Source organism: Sus scrofa, chromosome 4 (genome assembly GCF_054392235.1).
Source record: "Sus scrofa isolate SSC_HxYL_T2T_F1_AM1 chromosome 4, Sscrofa_HxYL_maternal_Yorkshire_Landrace_v2.0, whole genome shotgun sequence".
NCBI lineage: Eukaryota > Metazoa > Chordata > Mammalia > Artiodactyla > Suidae > Sus > Sus scrofa.
Genome location: NC_139386.1, coordinates 75737951 through 75762659, shown reverse-complemented (window position 1 = coordinate 75762659; position 24709 = coordinate 75737951). Strand labels below are relative to the sequence as shown.

General features: G+C 41.1%; 1 protein-coding gene and 1 non-coding gene across 4 annotated transcripts in view; one reads left to right on the top strand and one right to left on the bottom strand.

The window, feature by feature from the left end:
* The window catches only part of NKAIN3 (sodium/potassium transporting ATPase interacting 3), a 571670-nt gene that overhangs the window by 195087 nt on the left and 351874 nt on the right, over positions 1-24709 (top strand). The window lies entirely within an intron of this gene.
* Positions 22366-22472, bottom strand: LOC146403874 (U6 spliceosomal RNA). The gene has a single exon (XR_014845047.1). It is a non-coding gene; the product is annotated as a U6 spliceosomal RNA (small nuclear RNA).

Sequence of the window (24709 nt, the reverse complement as noted above, 5' to 3'; positions counted from 1 at the left end):
GTCAAAGCCAGATATGTACGTTTTAGAGAGCATCACATACATGAAAATATCACCACTGAAGGAAGCAATGCAAATCAAAGACACTGGTGACAGAAATGTTGAGTTTTTGAGTGTGTACTTGTATATTATCTTTAGCATGTATAATACCAAATTCAACAGGATAAAATCTGCTCAGAGTGTTTTATATGAGCATGGAGGAGAGTGATTTTTTTTCCTCTCATGATAAGCAGCCAGTTTTATGGCCCATAAATAATAATTCAGAAGTGAAAGCTAGCTATAAAAATATGGCTAAATTGTATAAAATTTCCAGTTCTAAAAAGAACAAATCCTATCATAATCAAAGGGTGTCATCCCTGAGCAAAATTTTAATTTGAGATTTAGAAGTAACACAGCCACAGATGTAGCCACCCACTCTAAATTAAGTGCCATTACTGTGGAAATTATGAAATCAAGAGGGGATAAACTAATTTTTTAGAGAATTATGAACCCTAAAAGATCTCATCTATGAAAAGATAAAAGTGCATTAATTAGAAGGACAAGTCAAAATTTAAAATTAGTTTGTACCTAACACTTGTAAAAAAGTTTTTTTTTTAAAAAAAAGGAGAGAACAGACATAGAAAACAACCTTATGGGGGAGGATAAATTCAGAGTATGGGGTTAACAGATACACATCACTATATATAAAATAGATAAACAACAAGCACCTACTGTATAGCCCAGGGAACCGTATTTAATACCTTTTAATAATCTATAATGGAAAAGAATCTGAAAAAGATTATCCATCTATCTGAAGCACTTTGCTGTACACTTACACTAATACAAAATTGTACATCTATTATAGTTCAAAAATAAATTAAAAATAAGAAGGTGGAAGCTGAAGCCATATATTTGCTTGTCTGTTATCTCCATTCTTGGGTAGCTCTCCTGTCCAAGAGTGTCTGCTTTTAACACTAGCTTCATCCTCACCACTGTGGTTAGAAAGTCATTGTATGTTTGTCAATTTTTCATTTACGGATTTTTTTTCACAATGTTCTTACTCTTAAAGAAAAATCGTACGTAGTTCTATTACCCTAACACTTTAAAAAATATTTCTCTTTACATTTTCTTCCTATTCTTTGTCCGTTCAGTGTAAGCATTCTAACACAATAATGATGATAGCATGGTTTCTTTTTGAATCATATGTTCCACCTACAGCCTGGTTCTCTGCATTTCTAGACCAAGTACTGTTTGGGAGCCTTCATTCTCTACCCTTGCAAGGCCCTCTTTCCTGCCAAGAAAAACTGCTTTCTGTCACCTGCCACTTTTACTCTCCCAACAGTCTCCTGCTCATATTCTTCTAAAGTTTAAAGGAAACTTACAATTGCACTTTTCTCTCTGGCTTTATGATTAAAATCTTCTATAGACCATCACCCCAACTGTATCCTGCTTCCTGAATGTTCTTCAGTAGGAAGTTACTGCCATTTTGGGTGGGGCAGTTCTCCCTTGAATGCAGCATGCAATAACCGTGGTTTTTACTCACTATCCAGGAGTAAGGCTCCCCCTTTCTTTATGGCAAATATAAATGCCCCCACACATTCAAAATTCTTAGGAGGTAGGACCACCCCTCATTGAGAAACATTAACACATGTCATTCACTGTGTGTGCTAAAGATTCAGAACCAAATGACCACAATATCCCAGAAATGTGTCAAAGAGTCTCCCCAACAGGCTTCCATGATTTCTGAAATTCCCACCAATGGGCATTTCCCCAGTTAGGTATATAATTATAGAAAAATAAACATCATAAATGTACACAGCGCTTACCATATGCCAGACACTCTTCTAAGCGCTATTAATGCATGGTAACATAATGAATTCTAAAGGGTATTATCATTATTATTATTATTATTTCCATTTTACTGATGAGGAAACTGAGGAATAGACTCCTCTGGAACTAAGAAAACTGTAACTACTTGAACCAGGTATTCGGCTGTTTAATCGTAGGGCCAGGATTTGAACCAGGGCTATCTAGCTGAGTCCAGGTATGCCTCCTTGTAACTACCACCCTGTGATGCCTTTGTACAAAGCCAGGACACAAGTGCCAGGGGCTGCTCCTAAAATGACTATACATTACCTTGGAAGAAAGTAAAGTCATGCAGTATGCTAATTTTTAGCCAGGCTATATGGATGGCCCATTAAATATAAAATTAGAATAAGACAAATATGTGATACTAGTTAAAAATACAATCATTGAAGTCATTCAGACCTAACTTCCTCTCCTGAATCCACCAACTGCAAGTTGTGTAACCAAGCACTTAGCATAGTAAGCAGGATGAAGTAAACTTTCAGTACATACTAGTATTGGTGTTATCATCTTTATAACTAATCATCTTTATTATTAATATAAGTCAAGGAGCACTTTCCACAGTGCTTATCAACTCCTTTAAAGTCAGTGGGAAGGGTTGTAAAAATACTTACATCCTGGGTCATACACCATAAAAATAAGCCAGAATATCCAAGCTGTTGAGTTGGGGGCTGCTCATCAGGGCGTGGGTACAGCTCCCTGAATAATTCTAAAACATAGCCAAGGTCAAGAACAGTATCCGTCTGCTGATGTTCATACAACAGCCATGCAGTGTGCTGCGTGTAGAGGTGCGAGTGGCATAGTGATGGGCACCCAGGAGGTCCTCAGAGAAGGGAGCCCCCTGCCACGTATGGTGCACAGTGTGGAAATTTACTGCATGGACCCCAGGATCAGGCAGGTCTGGTTCCAACAGGGCCTTCTCTGCTTCATCTTCTAATCTGTTTCTCTTTTCTTACTGTGTGTCTAGTTTGGCCTGCAGGTGCTAGCCTCCGGGGTCATAAGAGGGCAGAGATGTCATGTTGAACTTGATATATTACTGAGGCTGATGGTTCTCTGAATCTGAGCAGTCTAATCATGAATTTCTAGGTGTGAGTGTTTTCACAGGAACTGACCTACATCTTCAGGGATTAATTTTATTATTGCTGTCATTAGAACTATAATTTATTAAGTACTTCTATCCTTTTTTTTTTTTTTTTTTTTTTTTTTCCTTTTCAGGGCCACACCCACGCGTTCCTGGGCTAGGGGTTGAATTGGAGCTGCAGCTGCAAGGCTACTCCACAGCCACAGCAATTCAGAATCTGAGCTGCATCTGCAGTCTATGCCACAGCTGACGGCAGTGCCAGATCCTTAACCCTCTGAGAAGGCCAGGGATCAAACCTGCATTCTCATGGATACTAGTGGGTTCTCAGTCCACTGAGCCACAATGGGAACTCTGAGGTTCTCCATATATCTTCTCATTTAATCCTCAAAACCATGCCGCAAGATGGGCGATGGCTTGAGATCTACAGGTGAAGGAAGCAATGCAGAGAGAAATCCAAGTAGCCCAGACTCACACAGCTTCTGCGTGTGAGGTCTGATTTTGAACCCAGGTCTCAGCTTCAAATCCCCCCACCCTCCACTGTGCTTGTCTTGTCTGGGGGAGACATCCTGAGTCACCTTCGGGACTGCTCGCGGCATCTGGTCAGGTCTGGACTCACCCTATGTGGTCCTTAGTCTTGAAAATAACAGATCACTTTTGGTTCCTGAGGAGAAGGGAGTGCAGGTTAGGGACTAAGATTGTTCTGGAAAAACCAAATGCATTCAACAGGAACCTTATTCAAAAGTGAGGAAAGAGAAAAAAATGTGTCTCCATTGTCTCTCTGATCCAGACTGTGATGACTCTTAGAAGAAGAGATAAGGAATATTCTACCCCTCAGGGGCCCAGAGTAAACTTTCAGAAGCAAATCCGCTTGAGAAATGGAATTTCACAAGCTCCGTTTGGTGCAGTGTTGGTCAGCGTATTTCTGTCCCTTTTACCCTTATCGGAATTCTAAATAACAAAGAAACAAGGGAGAAAGGTAAAGAAAAAGGAATGAAGGGAGACGAGAAAAATTTTCCTAGAATATTCTGGAATTCCACTTGATTTTCTTTTGAGTCAAAGATTTTTTTTAAAAACAATGCTTGGTTTTAATATTACATCTCTCTTCACAGAAATTTAAATGGGAATTCAGTTACTCACAGTTTTTTATTGATAGTGTTTTCAGGATGAACTTGAGGAGGAAGTAATTAACATTTTATTCCTATTTGGATATAGGAATTAGAGGACAGAGTTGGGATTTCCCAAAGTCCCCCAGTGAGAGGAAAAATCAGCCCAAGACACTTTTAAAACGGTCCCAGCAGAGAGCTGCCTCAGGGCAGGTTGAGAAAAGCCCTGGGTTTCTATTTAAAGGACGGCTCTGAACTGTACCCAGAAAAATCATTTCTCAAATAACTGTGGGGCTTCCTTTGAAGCTCGACACCAAAGTCACAGACTTCTAGAGTCCACTGAATAGTGATGAGTTATAGGTTCTGGGTGCGGTGGGGGTGGGGGCTGAGGGCAGAGGTGATTTTTCTCAGTGTCTACAGAGTGCAGAATTTATAGAGACAAATGTAAGGAATGAGCAGAATGGATTAATTCCCCAGGGACCTGAAAGAGGCAAGAGAGGTGACAGAGACATCACTAATCCCAAGAAAATCCCAAGAAAACATGAACAGCCCACCTTCCTGGACTGACAGTTACTGTCAGGTCTGGATGTCTGGGCATAATCATTTAAAACCCAGCATCTGTCATGCTTTCATATTTATAATCATGATATCATTGTCATTTCATATTAATTGATTGATTTCATGACAGGTAATGCTAAATCTTTCTTTGATTTAGATATTCACATTCACTTTCGAAGTCTTCTAGCCCAATGATGTTCAAAATATCCTGTAGTGCCTTTCCTCCTCTCATACCTGATGCTCCAGGATCATCTCATTGCTTGTAATTCCTGCACGTACCATACAGCTTCTCATCTCCACGCTCCCTACCTTTTCCTCTTGCCTGTCTCCAGCCATCTCTTACTTGTCCACCAAGACCTCAGAAGGACTTTCTCTAAGAAGGACCTAGATTGGGTGATATGTTCATCCTGTATAGACATAAAGATTCCTGTGCATAATTCTGCCATTGGACTTAACCCATTACATGTTAACCATCCATTTATTTCTGTCACCTCAACTAGAACTCGAAGCTGCTTGAGAGCCCATCAAATGACTCAGAGGCAGTTCCATGGCAACACTGAATGAATGTCCATTGATTTAATATCTGATGGAATAAAAAAGAGTGAAAATACATGGGATAGCTTTACTGAAAGTCATCTAGAAATACATAGAAGTAATCAAAGCTACAAATGCAATGTGTCATCTCAAGATTTGGTAGAATACAGGACAATAGGTCCACTAACCAAGGAAATTATCATATGCTTTAGTATACAATTAAATGTTAAGTGTGATAAAATCCTGTACTAATCAGAGAATTCTCACTTGTGAATATCTTAGGTTCTACTCAATTAAACATATATATATTTATATATTATATATTAAATATATATTTATATATTAAATATAAGTATATCTATAATTAAATATATATATTAACATAGAATTATATGTATTTACATTATATATTATTAAATATATGTTATATTATAAACATATAGATTATGTATAAAATATAATATATTATTAAATATATATTTATATATTAATATTATTAAATATATAAAAAAATATATATGGTATGTTTACCAAACCAAATTATTTTTATTGTGTGCTTTCCTTCTACCAGAAGGTTACTAAAACTATAAATACAAAAATATAGAAAATACTCAGAATATCTCTGTAATACTCTTCTTTCCCTAAACTGGGGCCACCGTCTTTGTTATTTAAAAGCTGGAGCTCTTCTGGTGGCTCACTAGGTTAAGAACCTGACATAGTGTCCGTGAGGATGAGGGTTCAATCCCTGGCCTCACTCAGTGGGTTAAGGATCTGGAATTGCCACCATCTGGGGCATAAGTCAAAAATGCAGCTCAGCTCCTGGATCACATGTTCCTGTGGCTGTGGTGCAGGCAGGTGGCTGCAGCTCCAAATCGACCCCTAGCCCAGGAACTTCCACAGGCCACAGGTGCAGCCATAAAAAAGGAAAAAAAAAAAAAAAGCTGATGATCAATGGATTCTGTAAATGTCTCCATATTCCCTGCATGCATCAATATAGATGTAGTTCTTTCCATGCAGGGGATACGTCATCCTCCTGCCAGGTTTTGGAGCATGTATCTATCAGGATAAAGCTATCACTGAATATGGGGATACAGGGCCGGGGGTGGGTGACAGGGAGAGAAAAGTCTTTGAGGCCCCAACTTTCTTCTTTGGATATAGAAGAAAGACCCTTCATTTCTGCCCTTGAGCAGATAGGACCCCCTGACGGTCCAATTTCCAAAGAAGCTGGACTCACCATGAAGTGTGCATGTTGGGGGTGATTACCTTGTGTGGTCACAGGAAGCTCAGGCTATTGAGATGGATGTGGGAAGCCAAGTGGGGCTTTGGATAGAGAACCCATCTGATCCGAGGCGCTCAGAGGGATAGAGGTCGCTTTCCTGCTGGCCTCTGGGCAGCACTTAGCCCTTAGAGCAGACTCTCCCTGCAGCATCCAGGATCAGATGTTAGCCTCAGAGAGCTCCCCCACGCCCACTAGCAGCAGCATCTTTGCTCCAGAAGGATGGCCAAGGCGGAGCTCACAGAGAGGCCAGCTGGAGATTGGCATCATGTAACAAAAGGCTGACACATGTTTTCACCATACAGATCCTCTGGTAGTGTGCACCCATGTACATACACACTCTAGCTTACCTCTCAGGGTACACAAGAATCTGTTCCCTTCCTTCTCACTTTGTATGGATTATCCTCTCCTCTCCGATGTAGACACGGCCCCAGAATGGGGAAAACTTGGTCTTCAGCCGCTGTGTCCTCATGCAGCCATTGCTTCAGCCCAGAGGGGCCCCCTGGAAACCCCCAGCCTTAGACAGCCATGCCCAGGCTTTGCTTGGGCAGCGTCAGGGACTGCATTTAGATGTGGACAGGCATTTGCTAGGCTCCAGATTCGGTGACAACAGCCCCTCCCATCCATCTAGGACAAATAAACCCTGTGCACAACTCTGCCATTAGACTCAGCACATTATATAGGAACTATTTCTGTGGACCTAACAAGAACGGAAGAGTCCCTGCCAGGCAGAGTCCCTGGGCCAGCAGGAGACACAGCCTTGACAGCGAATGCACAGCCCAAATAGCTCCTGCTTGCTTGTTCTGGCCTCACAACATTAGAATCGGGGCAACAAAACCCCAGAGAGGAGCATTGGTAATGGTGGGAGTGAGAATCCATGGGTCAATGCTGAGATGCATTTTCTTCAAATCCATTCCTAAGAGGCTTTGGAAATCTTCTTGGGGTCTGTATGTATCATTTCAGGTCAGGTCGGACGTATTAGATTATTTTTATTCGTTTTTACCCCATTGAGAGGAAATAACATTTTCATAGCACGAGTGTGCTAAATCCTGCTTAAACATCACTCATTCATTTATTCGTTAGGTAGATGTTTATTGGGTGCTCATTGTTTGCTGTCTTCTAAACTAGATGGTTGGCAATAGAGATTAAATCCATATATATTGGGGCCAGCTTTTTAAGGATCTTTTTATTCTGTGTCAAGAAGTTTGGGCTTTATTTGGTAATGGAGTGGAGCCAAGAACACTGATAGGAAGGTAACTTTGTGTTACATAGAGCAGGAGAACCCAGGATGGGTTGAAGGGACAAGAGTGTGGAGCTGTAGAGAGCATCTAAGAGTCTGTAGCACTTACTCAGGGAGAAGAAACTAAAATCTAAACATGGCAATGGCCCGGGGGAGAGAGAAGAGAGAATGGATTTGAGAGTGATTCTGGAGGTCGACTTGAGCGATTTAATGACAGATCAGATATGAAGCCTGAAGGAAAGTGTTTTAGCTTGAGTGAGCAAGGGATTGATAATGCATTAACTGATTTATGAAATATGGGTAGGGGGCAGGGCTGAGTGATGACAGTAAGTCGATGTTAATTAGGAAATAGTTGTAGGCTTTTGAGCCGAAAAAATGCTTTATAAATTAGAGTGTCAGGTCGGAGGAAGCCCAGGGATGGAGATGACAGAAAATTTGGGAAAGTGTGGGTTTATGGTTAAAGCCAGGAGAGAGGATTTAATCACACAAGACAAGAGAAGCAGAAAGAACAAATGCCAAGGACGGAGTCCTACGGACACCAACATTTAAGGGGCAAAATAAAATGAGCCAGCAAAGGAGATTTGAGAAAGTCGGCCAAGTGGAGACGAGATGAGACTGATAAAGGGATGCAGTGAGAGAAGAAGGTTCCAGGATCAGGAGGTAGATGTTGGAGGCAAGATGAAAGGGAACCTCGATAAATCAGAATCTGTTCATCTCAAAGATGAACAATCATATAAGGAGTTAATTCACTGCTTGTTGAGCTCAGGTCAGAGGGTTTCTTCCTTTCTTTCTTCCTCTTCCTCTTCTCATCCTCTTCCTCCTCCCCTCCTCCGCCTTTCACATTTTTCTGTGTAAATTCCCTCATCTGAATCTTTGGTGCTCACTCTTCGTTTTTATATATGAATCTCAAGGAGATGGTGTATTTGCAGAGGCAAAAGCAGCCTTTCATGTTATAATTCCAATAGCAGTGTTATCATGAAGAGACATGATTGGATTTCCAAATTGGCGCAATGGCTACTGCCTAATGTTTTAGTGATCCTCTCATTTGAAATGTTTTTTTTTTTTTCAGGAATTTTGAATATATGCATTGTCAAATATGATGACAGACTACATGTGACAATTTAACAAGCTGTGACGAGGTAGAAGAAGATCATGCTGAGGCTATTAATAGTAGAATCATTCAGTCCCATTATCACCACACATCTTGTAAACCTCTCACCTTCTTTTGAAATGTGCCTATTATCATCTTTTACAATGGCATTTAGGCCAGTTTTATTGCCAGCTACAAATTATGTGTGGGAAGAGAGTTTGGGGACATATACTAGAAAAAATGACAAATATCTGCAAATCTCTTGAGGAGTCTTGATGTTGCCATTAAACGTGAGAACTTCACTTTTGTAGTTTACTGCATTTCTACAAAGGCAGCTGGACCCCTAGAGAGACTTATTGGTCCATTTCATTGTTGGCCATGGTTTTACCTTAAAATCCAATTTTTATTTTTATGAGCTTAAACATTGTATCTTTAAATTGAAATTTATAAAGTTAGATCACTTTGGCTGAATGGAATCCAGTGTTGCAATAAATTTGGCAATAACTCAGCCAAGGTTGAGCCTGACCGCTTCCTGTCCCCAAGAACCACCTCCTTACCCACTGTTCCTCCCTCCCCCACAGAGAACATCTCCGTGTTCTGGAAGCATTTCAGACTCCCTTATCCTGAAGCCACTGTACCTACTATTCTCTGTGCTTTGCAGGTGTTTCTTCTTTGTCCCTCCTAGTTCTGACTTATCCTTCAAGGATGAGCTGAGTGTCAACTTCCCTGTGACATCATAGGCCCTGGATGTTCCTTTATCATGACGATTGACTTACTGCTTTTATATAATTGTCCCCAATAGGTAAAAAATTCTTTGAGAGTAGAATTGTTTTCTTTTTCATTGAACTGTTGTCTACCTGAAAGAGTAGCACATCATCTCAGTAAATACTAAACTTCCCTAAAGAGGAAAAACCCCACTTGTACCCTTGCCTGTCCATGGGTTCTGATCTGCCCTTCGTGATGGCCTGTCCTGATTGATGATTTTGGATTTCCTTATCTGAGCCTCACAATTGTATAAACCAATTCCTTGCACTAAATGTCTTAGTCTACTCTCTCCTACTAGTTCCACTTCTCTGGTTGATACAGGAGCAATTTATATGACTCTCCTCTTTGAGAGGAAGGAATGATAAATACAGGAGACAGTAAGAGATGAAACAATCATATTATATACTTCAAAGATTCAGAATGATGGCTGGGAATCTCAGAAGGTTGGGTGGAAAGGAGAGACATGGGAAGCAGTGAGGATAAACAGGAAGGATAAACTTCATCCAGAAGTTTAGGAATAGGGATGTGTTAACTTACTGAAAAGCAGAACTCCGTGAATGTTTACATGTAATTCACGAAGTATAAAGTTGATCCATGGGTGCAAAAGCAATGCCCAGCCCATCAGTCAAATCACAGCTCTGTCATGGGAGAGGCATTATATCAGGTCATGATGAAGAGAACAAGGGCTTTGGAGTCACAGAGACCTGAATTAAAATTGTGCCTTGGTGAATCAGTGCTAGTTGCCTCATCTTACAAAAGTTATTTAACCTCTTTGAAGCTCACTTATGTTATTACTTTTTAATGAAAATGTGAAATAATAATACCTTTCTCTCAGGGATATTATAAAAATCATAAGAAACAAGAGTAGGGCTATGATAAAATAAGCAATAAGTAGTAGCTAATAGTATTACATTGGGACTGTAGATTCTCACCACACTTTACCCTTTCTCATTTTCTGAACTTCTTACTACGAACCATTGTTGATGAACAAGCATCTTTCAAGGGTAATTGAGCACTGATATATTCCCTACCTATTGTGCCACAAGGAAGAAGAAATAGTAAATATTCAAAGAAAAGTCATTGGATCATGCTTCCCAAATTGTGTAGAAAGATTTGTTATAAATGTCACCACATGTCCTCCTAAGAAATGGACTACTTAGGCTATCCACTGGCAGTGTATGCTTTCTTCTATGTCATTACCAGACAATTGAAATTACAGGTGCAACACTGAATGGATCCTGTGGGGCAATGGTCAGCTGTTGTTCCTTTCCCCTGTGGTCTCCTCTTGCCCCTGTGGTCTCCTCTTTTATCTGGCTTACATCACTATTTTATTCCTACCTAGTCATAAGTTAGATGTTTTGGAAGTAACTGAATGTAGGATCTCCCTTTGTTTTCTCAAACTAACTGATACATTTGAATTATCTTTTGAAAGACTTATTCTAGACTTTTTTCCCCTCCTTTTTAAATTCCTTGATAGAAGTGAACAAAATAATAACCTCTAGGGGTTTAATGATATAGATATTAGCAATTTACTGTGGTCTGTATAACATTTAAAAAGCATTGAAAATCACTTAAATAGAGGAGAAAGAGGAGTTCTCCTCATGGCTCAGGGGTTAATGAATCTGACTGGCATCCATGAGGATGCAGGTTCAATCCCTGGCCTTGCTCAGTGGGTTAAGGATCCGGTGTTGCTGCGAGCTGGCAGCTACAGCACCGATTCAACCCCTAGCCTGGGAACCTCCATGTGCTCAAACTCTAGCCTGGGAACCTCCGTATGCTCAGGTGCGTGGTCCTAAAAAGCAAAAAAAAAAAAAAAAAAAAAAAAAAAAGGAGAAGGAGAGCAGGTGCATATGTGGGGTGGGAGAGATAATTCCATCTTGGATATGTGAAGTGATTTGAAGTCCTATTTGAGTGATTGTAGGCAATAAAGGTCCAGGCTAATGAGACGTTTCTGAGCATTATCCCCATTTCCTTGATTATTAGGACAAAAGCGGGAAAATAAAGGGGCTAAGCATAGAACCCTGGAGAGTCCACATATCAAACTGCAGGAAGAGAAGAAGCAGCTCATGGAGGAGGCCAAGGAAGAGATAAAGGAATGTGACTGTTTTAAAGAGAGTCAATAAAAAAAAAAAAAAAAAAAAAACGGAAAACTAAAAGCATTCCCTAGATCTGTTTGTTAAGAAAGTCACGAATAATCTTAATGAAAATAGTTTAACTAGAGTTGTGAAGACAGAAGATGCACTGCAATAGGTTGAGTCAAGAATGGTAGATAAAGAGAGGATAGAAAATGGTAGGAAACTCTCTTTTTCTCCCAAGAAGTTCATCTAAGAATGGAAGAATGAAGAAGATAGGGCCGTGTCAGGGATTTTAGGAGACCTTAATGGGTCCACGTCAGCATTCAACAAAAAATGAGATGCAGTTGCTTCTCTCCGGAAGTGTGGAGTGTCGTATTGTTTAGTAAACATAATGATGGGATTTGGTACCACTTGGTCTTAGCCTTGTCCGTGAATTACTTATGAAACTTTGTAAATACAGATGTCGAAGCCCGACCTTAAATCCGTGAACCAGTATCCCAGGGATGAGTGAATCTTCCTGGGTCCTGGTTTTGCTCTTGTCTTACCAGGGACTGTCTACATGCCCTGTGCCCTACCATACTGAGTTGTTTTTCTTTATATCAGAGCTCTTATAATAATTTCAAGATGTTCATGCGATCTGCCACGCTCAAATGTAAGCCTGAACACCAACCTTCCAACCATTGCTCTCTTGTAGTAGTTCAAATGTTCTGACTTGTTAACTCACGAATCTGTGAAAATGTCGGAAGTACAATTTTCTGCCGGTTTTGCAATTATGCTTTTTGCAGCTGCATGTGAATGACAGAAAATGCTATCAGTCCTTTAATGGGTAGCAATTTTGGAGGGAAAGAGCAACGTCTTTCCAAGAGGTCTCCTTAGAAATCTCTCCCTCCATGATCAGAAACCCTTTGTTCTATGGTTACTTCCTCTCTCTCTCACAGTCCATTATCACATTTTGCTGCAGCAGCTGTAGTTAAAACTGTTGGCCTGCTGCACTGCAGTTTTGCTGTAACTGTTTCATGCCCAATTATGTGTAAACTGTGTAAATCCTTATGAAATATTTTTTTTTTATTATTTTCCCACTGTACAGCAAGGGGGTCAGGTCATCCTTAGATGTATACATTGCAGTTACAGTTTTTTCCCCCACCTTTTCTTCTGTTGCGACATGAGTATCTAGACATAGTTCTCAATGCTATTCAGCAGGATCTCCTTATAAATCTATTCTAGAAATATTTTTGAATCAAAACTTAAGAATAGGTTTGAATGAGGGATCGAAATGAATAGAATAAGGGCATTGTTATACAGTCAAAAAAATAGACACCATACCAGAAAAGGGAAATCTATAGCTGAGCACTAGATATAAATAAATGAGCACAGGCTATTAATTAAATGTTAAAAATCAGCACTTGGGGGGAATAGCAGATACACTTTTGTATATGGAATGGCTGGTCAATGCGGACCTGTTGTGTAGCACAGGGAATTCTACTCGGTGTTCTGTGATAACCTATAGGGAATAGAGGATGCTCCTCTATTCTCATATGCTTATGTGTATATGTGTATATCTGTGGCTGAATCACTTTATTGTATAGCAGAAATTAACACAACATTGTAGATCAATTATACCTCAATGAAATTAAGTTTTTAAAGTATCGTCAATAGGTTTGAGAATCATACAGGTACATTTCTTTGGTGCTAAATTGGCCTTTTTCAACAAATTCATTTAATGGATCGTGCACATGATATGGGGTATACGAAAATAGAACTGCTCCCTTTTCTTGGGGAATAATTAAACAGAGAATATATAAAAATATATTAAAAATGTATTCTTGTGGGACAAAAAGCGTTTTTGATTATTTTATGAAAGAGAACTGTAGAGTTAACTGATCAGCTCAAAGTATAGCCTGGCACTGTGCTAAGCTGTTTCCCCATATTACTTAATATCTCAACAGCTTTCTCAACTAAGAGTCCTAACTGAAAGATGAGAGAATTGAAATTCATAAAGGCAAGGCAGTTTGCCTCAGGTCACACAGCGAGTAAGTTACCCTGAGGGCTGATTTCCAAGCCTGGAAGCCCTTTAGCTGTGGGGCCCAGGTGTAGTGACTCCAGCCCGGGGCTCACTCCACAGCACAGTGAAGTCAGAGCTTGACCCATTAAATTGGTCCAAGCAAGACATGTTCCATCTAGTAACTGGACATTGAGTTTGAGGGACCGCTTTTATTTCAAAGTATCATTTGCGGTTGTATGCTTTTATTAAAATCACCATGCCCTTTTCATTTAACAGCTTTTAATGGTGTGCTTATTGCTTATAATGTGTAAACATGAAAGAAAGGCAGAAAACTATAAATACACACAGGAAGAAATAAGCAGTTTTAAACAAGACTGCTAATAATATTCCTCATAGACTGCTTCCCAAGGGGCATAGAAAACTGATACAGCCAGCATTCGTAACATAGCCTCACCATTTGGGGCAAAGTCACATGTTTTAACAGCCTCAGTGTGTTTCTGATCTTTACTTCAGTCCTGTCTAAATGGTGCTCACAGTTGTGGGTATCAGGCTTGCCCAGAGCCTGCTTGCTGGGTGATCAGAGATGGGGTACAAGGAGCCGTGATGTAGAGGAAGGAATTCTGTAACCCCCATCTTGCCCACTGATATTTGGCTGACATGCAACAAACACTGGTAAAACAGGTTTAGTACCAGGTCGACTTGTATTGCTTATTCCAAGTTTGTCTCCATCTATTCATTCATTTCCTCACATATATGTTTATTCAGCATACCTCATAATGGACATCATATCAAGAGTAGATTTCAGGAGTTCCCCTCGTGGCTCAGCAGAAACGAATCTGACTAGTATCCAGGAGGATGCAGGTTCGATCCCTGGCCTCACTCAGTGCATAAAGGATCCGATGTTGCCGTGAGCAGTGGTGTAGATCACAGACGCGGCTCAGATCTGGCATTGCTGTGGCTGTGGTGTAGGCCGGCAGCTACAGCTCAGATTCAGCCCCTACCCTGGGAACCTCCATAGGCTGCAGGTGCATCCCTAAAAAGACCAAAAAAAAAAAAAAAAAAAAAGATTTCAGTGGTGTTGGGGAATGTGGGAAGAGTTCTGAAGTCCACTAGAGACCCTCCTTCAAAAAAGCAGAGCTAAAGTGGGTTGTACAACGTGGTTAGAATAGATTAGACTGACTTTAAACTCCTTTGGGGAGAGCAGAAGTTTCATTTGCTCTGATTGTTATGCAATTAGTATCTTAGCGGGAATGTTTTCAGTCTGTGGCCTCCTACTTTCCTGCTTCCTCACCGGTGCGGTGATTCTCTGGTATCTTTCTAACTACAATGGGTATGCTCTGCCTAATGGGTATGAGCTTTAGCGAATAATGTCATTTCTGAACACTTCATGAGTTTCACAATTAAGAAGGCATTGAAGTTCAAGGTCTTAAAAAAAACACATTTCCCTAAATGATACAGCTGCCAGCTAAGGAGTTGATAATCTGGGAAAGAAGTTGTTTCTTTGGCTTTAGGCTAGAATAAATTCTTTATGTCTTACCTTGACAAAATTCAAAGGGTTTGAAGTGCTTGTTGACAGCTATTGCAAAAAGAAAAAAACTTCGAAAATGTTATTCAATAGTTTTTAGTTATAAAAATGTAGAATTTGTGGGAAAGAAAGAGAAGGACAAACCATAGCAAAATGAACTGCTAAACATAGAATGTCAACCTCAGTTGTAGACTTGAAAACTAGTAGTGGAAGATAGGATATATATCCTGTTTTAGCAATAAAAACAAATAATGAAAAGCATCGAGGCCCTACTGTACAGCACAGGGAACTATATCTAATCTTTTGGAATAGGCCATGGTGGAGGATAGTATGAGTAAAAGAATATATTCATGCATATGTCTGGGTCACTATGCTATAGGGCAGAAATTGACACAACACTGTAAATCAATTATACTTTAATTAAAAATACAATAAAAATGAATAATGATAACTGAAGCAAAGTTCTATGGGATATGAGATATTTAGGCAGTGACGTCTAGATGTGCCCTGAATTTTCTTTTCCAGCTCCTGGCAGAAGTTGTAAAGGTGTCTGCTGCCTGGCAGGCAATTTAATTTAGAATAAACTCTTACAATGGAGAGTAGAAGAAGATGGTCTGCTAATCTTATAATTTGCTTCCAACCCACTAGTCCCTGCTTGCTTCCAGTCCTGTTTTCAATGGGGAGACGCTAAAGACTGTCATCCTGTTTCACGGAGGCCAGTTCCAATTAGGAGAGGACTCCAAGCACAGGCCCCACATATCCCTGATAAAATGCACTGACAGATTTGAACTTGATTTTGAAATCCAAGTGTCTTATACTGTGCCCTTGGGGTTTTGATTCCATTGCCCTTGGACATGTATGATTCTCTGAGTTCCCAGCTTTAGGGAATTTAGTTTATTGACTTCTGCAAACTGAGTTTCTGGCATTGCCGTCTTATTAGCTACAAAAATTTGAGGATGAACATCAGTAAACCTGCTGGCTCCTACTGCTGAAGCAGCTGAGTGGTTAAGGGGAAGGTGGGTAAGCCGCTTTGCTTGGCATTCATGCAATCAAGCCTCCTTTGTGGCTTAGTCTCTTTTATTTGGTTTTTAGAATATTGCCAGATGTGTGCATAAGTTTAACAGATGTAGTATGACTGTAAACTCTATGGTTTGACTGTATACTGTATAGTGTGCCTCTAAACTACCATAACACATAAGGAAGGGTGGTAATTATCAAGCCTTTGGGCTGTATCTAGAATAATATTTAGCCAGGGTTGTTATATAACATGTTGCAAAATAAGATGCTGGTTGCTTTGGCAAACAAACAAACAAAAAGTGACATAAAGGTAGCAGCCTTCAACCCTTGTCATTGAGCAGGGTAGAATTGGACTGAAGAATGCTTTGTTTTTATAGTCTCTAGTTTTTGGTTTATCTTTGAACTCCATTGTAAAAATTCCATAATGTAATTCTTTTTCTTCTCTGTCTTCCTGTCTTCATGTTGAAATGTTAGCTTTTTTTTTTTTTTTTTTTTTTTTTTTTTTTGGTCTTTCTGTCTTTTCTAGGGCTGCACCCGTAGCATGTGGAGGTTCCCAGGCTAGGGGTGCAGTTGGAGCTGTAGCTACCGGCCGACACCAGAACCACAGCAATGCCAGGTCCAGGCCACATCTGTGACCTACACCACAGCTCACAGCAATGCCGGATCCTCAACCCACTGAGCAAGGCCAGGGATCCAACCCAAAACTTCATGGTTCCCAGTCGGATTCACCTCTGCTGTGCCACAATGGAAACTCCTGAAATGTTAACTTTTAAATTTAGTTATGAAGACTCTCCCTCAACTGCTTTCTGTTCACTTTAGTCCTACCTCCAGCTCCACCATCTAACACCTGCTGTGTCACAGTGCTTCAGCTTTGTTACATTAACCTGTTCAATTGCTTCTCCAGCTCTCGCCTTCCACCATCATAAACACTCCACTGCACATTCCTTGAGGTGCCAGCAAAAGCTCAAGGGACAAAGCAAAAACAAAGCAAAAATATTTCCAAGCTTCTGCTTGGATCACATCTGCTACCATCTCATTGGCCAAAGAAAATCACACACCTAAGTCCAAAGTCAGTGTGTGTATCTGAGACAACTCAGACTGTCATAACAAAATACCATAGACTGGGTGGCTCAAACAACGGACATTTATTTCTCACAGGTCTGGGGGCTGGGAAGTCCAAGGTCGAGTCACAGCAGGTTCAGTTCTCAATCTGAGCCCTCTTCCTGGCTTGTAGATGGCATCCTTCTCACTGTGCTTGCAGGGCTTTCCTCCATGCCTGTGCCCAGAGAAAGATTCTCTTCCTTATTCTAAGGGCACTGATTCCATCATGAGGGGCCCACCCTGGTGACTTGACTTTCATTTAATTACCTCCTCAAAGCCCCACCTCCAGATACCATCACCTTGGGGGTTAGGAGGTCAACATGTGGATTTGGGGGGGCAATGCAAGCATTCGGTCTGAAGCAGAGTGGGAAAGTACCCTCTACTGTTTTAGGGAAGAACTGTAAAGTTACATGGCAAAGGTCTTCACAATGAATGAAGAACTGGCAGTAACTCAACCTCCTACGTGACACATGTATTTCCCTTCACTTAAATTCTTTTGCTATGTACTTGGGATTGTAGCTGGAAGCAAGACAGAGTCTCAGAGTTGATGACTCTTACAGCATGGTGGGGCCAACCATCACGGAGTAAACAAAGTACAGATGCAATCATTACTGTGATAGAAATTTCCTTGCCATATGCCATCCCCCCCAGCTGCATGTCCTTCCCACTTAATACCATTTATTTTTGTCTAATAGCAATTTCAAGATGGATTCAGATATCACCTTTTATAGGAAGTTGGTTTCCAACTGTAATCCTTTTTATTCTATGTTCTCCCACTTTTGTCAATTCAGCTTCTCTACTGAACCCCAGGAAAGGGTTTCTTGTTGATACATAGTTCTGTGGCAGATGTCAGATCATGCCATGTGACTGTCCCAGAGATAACTAAGCTGGAAGTAATAGTGGCACCTGTGTGAAGCACAGCTCTTAGTATAAGAAGGATGAGACCTTGGGGATAGTGAACGCAGGTAGCACCCTTTGTGAAGATAGAAGCTGGATTGTCTATTCTTTTGCTGCCTGTCTGGGACAGAATGCCATTGAATGATTCCCAAATCCAGCTTGACAGTGTTCACGGTGTCAGCAGTTTATTTGAGAGGTGAGTCTTTAATGCCTTCAAGCAAAATTAAATTTTATTTCTGTTAACTTAGAAGAAAATGATGTTCCATGTATCGCTGGGAGGGGAAATAAAGTGGCAAAGGTTATAGCATCATATCCCCCGAGGGATTGAAAGTCAGTATAAGCAGGTGCTTTAACCAAGGTTCGTTAATGACAATAGTAGGACTTAACATTTCCCTTTATCAACAGTTTAGGTGGTAGATTTTTAAGGATGTATTCTGGCCATCCCACTGATAAATCCTTGAAACCTGAGATAAACAAGGACTGTAAAAGAATACAGTGTCCTATCCCTGGTCCTCCCTCTCTCTCTCTCTCTCTCTCTCTCTCTCTTCTTTTTGTGTCCTTGTCACTGCAAGGAGTCTTCAGTTCACCAATTAATCTTCCTTTTTATAACGTCTTGTCATGGTTGAAGCATCTTCTAAGAACTGATAGCAGGAAGGGAGAACTGATGATTTATTTCAAGAGGAAGATCAGATGTAACAATTTAAGGCTGACACCAACTTCAGTGAACCCTCATGGGAGCGTGTTTGGATGGGTCTGAACGTGCGTACCGCTTATCACCCAGCAAGGTCGCAGGACCTGGGGATTTCAGAGTCCAGAGGACTCTATCATCTTCAACCCTCTATTTTGCAGGTGAGCCATCTGAGCCCCAGCAAAGTTAGTGCCCTATTTGAGAGCACACGGTGCATTGGTGTCCGAGCCTAGATTTGAACCCACATATTCTCTCTCTAATCCTGTGAATCTGATCAGCTTTCTTGGAGATTTATTTCAGTAGCTGAAACTTTAGTTAATGACATTTATCATGTCTTCCTTAAGTAAGGACAAATGCTACATGGGTTTAAATCCCGGGAGAAAAATGTCAGATCTTGTTCTCTTATGTAAGAAATGATCAGAAGACGAGTAGATGCTATGTCTATGGCACCACATACTGGTGGGAAGGATGAAAGATGAGGGCACAACAGAGGGGAGGATTTGGTCAAGGAAATGACCCTGGACTTGGGCCTTGATGAGTAGGCAGTATTTGATGTCATGTGGAAGCAGGAAGGGAATGGGAGTCTCAGAAAACCAGAGAAGGCAGAAGACCTAAGAGCACCAGCAAGGGAACATCTAGATCAGCATTCATCCCTCAAGCAGTGAGGATGGCACCAGGCTGCTGTGAGGGAGGAAGCAGGGTTTGCTCTGCCAGAGGTGGCTGCTAACCAAAAACAAAACGTTCCAGTGTTTCAGACCGTTTGAGAATATAGCAGTCGCTCTTCTGTTATGCTGATTAGCTGCGGATAAACAGATTCTTGCACATGTTCCTTTTTTCTGGTTGTTCCATTTTTGTTATATTTTGACTGTTTCCAAATAGACTGAATTGAGAATTGGAGGAAGGCAAAGTTCGTTTATGACATAATTGTGTTATTCCCAAATTTCCTAGTATTGTTTTATGAATATAGTATACTATTTTCATATAGTGAATAGATGAAAGAACAGGATGCAGGGAAAGAAATCATACCCTGACACTCCTTGAGTGCCTGTTGGAGGTCCCACCCTCATCCCCATGGCCCTCCTAAACCCTCCTAAGCCTGGCTCTTCTCTTTTTAAAATTGCTCTTCCAGGGACAGAGTAATCTAGGATGTGCTGAGAATTGTGTTCTCTTTGGAGCTTTCTCTTTAGGACCCACATGCTGCTTTTGCTAACCTTCATTAGCTTTCTCAACTCCCTCTGAGTTGCAAAACTTCCTACTCATTCCTGTCTATTCGGGTCTCCTCATCTCATGTTTGTTCCTGATTCGAAGCTTTCTCATTGCTCTTGTAAACTTCTCTTCTGGAGTCAAACTCTCTTCCCCTCTCTCCCCGCCACCCCCGATGTCTGGCCATTGTGCAAAATGTGCATTATTGCTGTTGTGTATTCAGTATAACAGGGCTGGACCTTCCCAGATCATCTTTCTGTGTGCTCTAAACATTTGTTTTATGATCACGCACTTAAAATCTGAAATCAATTTCTGTAGCAAACATAAGCCACCGGGACTTACACTTCCTGTTGTAAGGATTCAGATCAGTGCTACTGCATGTATGCAAAGTAAAATCATACATTTGAGGGGCTATCCTGGGTACGAACCATGTAACTATGCTAAGCGATGGGTCATATCTGAGATAGTGCATTTTTCTCAGTGGATGCCTTTTAAATATCACTGTAACCTAGTTGGATATTATGTTTAAGTTAATGATGGTTTAAATGGTCCCCATTTCCTAAATGTGCTGTAGAACTGCCCAGAGCTCTGTCTGCTCTCCCTCCTGTGACCCGTGCGATCACAGCAGGTGACCATCAGAAGGACGTAGCCTAGCACTAAGCATCATCATTCCCACTGCCACCCAAGGGTCTCCCAAGACAGGGAGGAAAACCTGTCTCTTTCTTACATATTCATATGCTTCCTTCTCCACTGTCTCATTGTGCCCAAATAAGCCTTTCCATAGATATTAAAATACACAGAAAAAAAAATACGTTTTTCTTCCCATTCCTCCATCCTCTGTCCTGTCTCTCATCTTCCTGTCACCGATAAATGTCAGGAAGGATGGGCTTTACTCCTTCACTGCGCCCCACCGCCCAGTCCTACAGTCTTGCTTCTGGGCTCTTCCAGTACCTGATGATTGACAGCACGTTGCCCTTGCAGAGCCGAGAATGACTTTTCCTTTGCAAAATTCAGTGTCCCCTTCCCGTTCCTTACCCTCCTGTAGCTTTCTTGTTTATTCCAGCCGACCACCTGCTCTTTTTGACCCAGCCTCTCTTGACTCCTGGGATACCGTGCTGTCCCCTTTCCTTCTTATTCTCATTCTACTTCTCAGTTTCCCCTTTCCAGTTCTCTCTCCACCTACCCTTTAGAAGTATCATTCTTGGTCTTCTCTGTTCCTATAGGTCCTCCCTAAATTTTCTCAGCCGCCTCCCCAGCCATCTCTATGCTCAGATGACTTGAAATCCGTGCCCCAGTTATTCTCTTGGGCAACACAGACACATCTGCAACAGCTTCCATGGCAGGGACGTTCTTCTGGCTTTCAAGTTCAATGTGTCCACAGTGAAACTGGACTGTGAAGAGTAGTGTAAAGAGCATGACCTTTGTACTCGCACAGACCAGGGTTCAATGTCTGGCTCTGTGTTGCCATAGGACCTTGGAGAGGTTATGCAGCTGTAACAAGAAGGCTACATACAGGAGGTCCCTGGTGGGATACTGGTTAAGAATCTGCATTGTCACGGCTGTGGTGTGGGTTCCATTCTCAGCCCAGGACCTTCCACCTGCTGAGTGCACAGCCAAAAAAAAAAAAACAAAAACAAAAAACAAAAAAATGTTTGAGACAGAACCTGGCAAATGGTGTCATCCAACACATAGGAGATGCTCCACCTTATTACCTTCCTTGTCTCCTCTTATTCCTATTGCTTTTAATCAAAATGTCATCATCCCGTAGCCACTCTCTCTCCCCCTGGATTCCAGTCCTCACTCCCAATCACTGGTCATGTCCTGTTGATTCTGCTTCTCTCGTTTCCCTCGGATCTACCCCTGCCCCTACTATCTATGTTTTGATGCTTGCTATTTGTTCCCTAGATTATTACAATAACTTCAAATAAATTTCCCTGCATTCTGTTTCCCATTTATACCTATCCCTGATATTGTTATTGAAGTTTCGTTTTACTTTGTTTTGTTTTCCTGCAACACAAAAATGAACCGGTTAGTCATCTCAAAATGCTTCAGGAGCTCCTTGTGCCTAGAGGATAAAGCTGCCATCATTCCTCAGATTAGCTGCCATTGTCTTTCACAGGGTTATTCCACTGTCTTTTCCAGGTTCTTCTCCCACCAGGGTATGCTCTGCTCTAGCAACATCAGGTCGTTCTGTAGCCCCCAAATAACTGTCTGTGTTAATGACACTCCTTCACTTTAGAAGCCCTTCTTCCCTGAACAAAAGGCCACTTACCTTTTGCCACTTCTTCCTTTTGTTCCTGTAACACTTGAATGTCTTTTTAGGGCTTTTCCATTTTCTTTCTTTCTTCCCGTCTTTCTTTCTTTCTTTCTTAATATGGAAGGCTTCATGAATCTGCATGTTATCCTTGTGCAGGGGCCATGCTAATCTTCTCTGTATCATTCCCATTTTAGTACATGTGCTGCCGAAGCAAGCACAGAGCTTTTCCATTTTCTTATAGTGTGCAGGCATTCTTTCTCCCCACAAGCTAAGTCTTTGGAGAGCAGACAAGAAAAAGTTAATGAAGCTAGAAAAAGAAAATAAAAAATCATAAAGGAAGAAGCAAGAAAAGCAATCCTGCCAAGAATAAGGTCAGTATGGCAGTGAGGGCAGTTACTGTGGCTATGCCCCAAACCTGGTCAAGATGTAGTATTAGTTCATTCTCTTCACAGATCGCTTTTGGGTGAATCCCCTGGGCCTAGCAAGGGGTATTGAAAGGCAACCAAAAATAAGACCGATCTGACTCCTACTCAGAAAAAAATTGTGGGAATAGGTCATATACTTGAAATGATCTTAGAGGAATAGGATCTTAGAGGAATAGAAGAGTCGACCATGAAGACCAGCATTCCTCTGGGTTCTAGCCTTTGAGAGGAATGTCCCATTTGGGACATGCTGTAGGGTATGTTGAGTGACATAAAAGGTAAGGCTCTCACCAGTGCTTTCATATTAAAAGTAGAAGCATAGCTTGATATGGCTGCTAATAACTCTTGGAAAGCAATTAATATTCCCGATGCTATAGGAGGGATTTGCTAAATCATTGTTGAAATCAGGCACTGTGACCTGATTGCGTCAGGCTTTTACCAAATATAGCCAAACCCACCTCCACTGCTGTCATTGACATCTTCGTCAAAGTGGTTTTGTGTGTTTGAGATATCAGCACCAAGAAGCCCTTGTTTTTCCAGCCCATATGTATCAGTTTTCTATTGCTGCTGTAACAAATTACCACACAATAGTGGCTTAAAATAACCAAACTTATTATCTTAGCAATTCTGTGGGTTAGAAGTCCCACACAGTTCTCATTGGGCTAAAATACGAAGGTATGGAGACCCTGGGGAAGAATCTGTTCCTTGGCTTTTTCCAGCTTCTAGAGGCCACCTGTACTCCTTGACTTGTTCTCTCTTCTGTAAGCCAGTATCACTGCATCCTTCTGGATGTTATTACATAGTCATATCCGCCTGCGACGACGACTGGAAAGGATCCTGTGCTTTAAAGGACCCATGTCATTAGATTGGGCACACCTGGGTAATCTAGACCACTCTTATTTTGAGGTCTGCAATCATATCTGCAAAGTTTGGTGTTTTTGTTTTTGGTCATACAAAGTGATATATCCAATAATCTGGGATTAGTGTGAGGACATTTGGGGGGATCTTTATTCTGTCTACCATGCCACCTTGCTGACATGTGCTGATTTACAGTGGAGACTGTGACTCCCCGATACCTGCTCAGAGCAGCAAATTGCATGATGTAATTCTGGACCCTCTCCCTCAAACAATAGCTGAAGTCACATTTCCTTAGTATCCATGGGCAATTGTATATGGATATGTGTGGCTTAAGACATATACATTCTTTTTTTTTTTCTAAGGTTAGAAATTAAAGAGGGTGTCTGGGGTGACAGGGTCTGGATCTGCTTCCTTTATAGGGACTATTGGAGGTCCCTCCCTCCTCCCCCCTCTTTCTAATGCTTTGCATTTCCCTTCTGTACACTTGATGTAGAATTGATAATAGGTTAAAAGCATCTATTCCATTTCTTTGACAGAAGCAAAATGGAGCAATAAAAAAATCTACCAACCCTGGGAAGCTCTTGCATAAATGACTGGTGTTTATTGCTCATGTAAAATGTTTTTGATTGTGAACATGCTGCTTATGTGATCCTCTGAATAAAGATAATTTTACACTCTATGAATAATTTCCCATTGTTTCCAAAGTGTGTGAGTGGTTAGAAAAAATATTTCTATTATGTGTTTGCTGGCTTCACTTTACATAATTGAAATAATCTTGGATATTGTGGATTCAACCAGATGGATTTGGTTTTCTGATTTGAATCTGGACGGTGAACAAAGCATAAAATGCTGCTTGTGGATTATGAGGTGCTCGCTGGGATTTATGGAAAACACGTGTAATCAGTACCTCGGCAACTAGCTAGTTCTGCATACAATAGACACTCAAGAAGTACTTATCGTTTGAACAAGAGAATCATGTTTCACTTTTTCCCTCTAGCCAACAGTTGGTTGATGGTATTCTTTCCAGTCAACCCAGTTTGAATCAGGTGGAAATGCTGGCCATTTCACCTGGACTAGTGCCTCCTACCATAGTTGTCCACTGTCCCCGCCATAGCTCAAGTCAGTGTCCTCTCCCAGTTCCTTACAAGGCTTTCTGCTGAGTGTCATCACCTTGC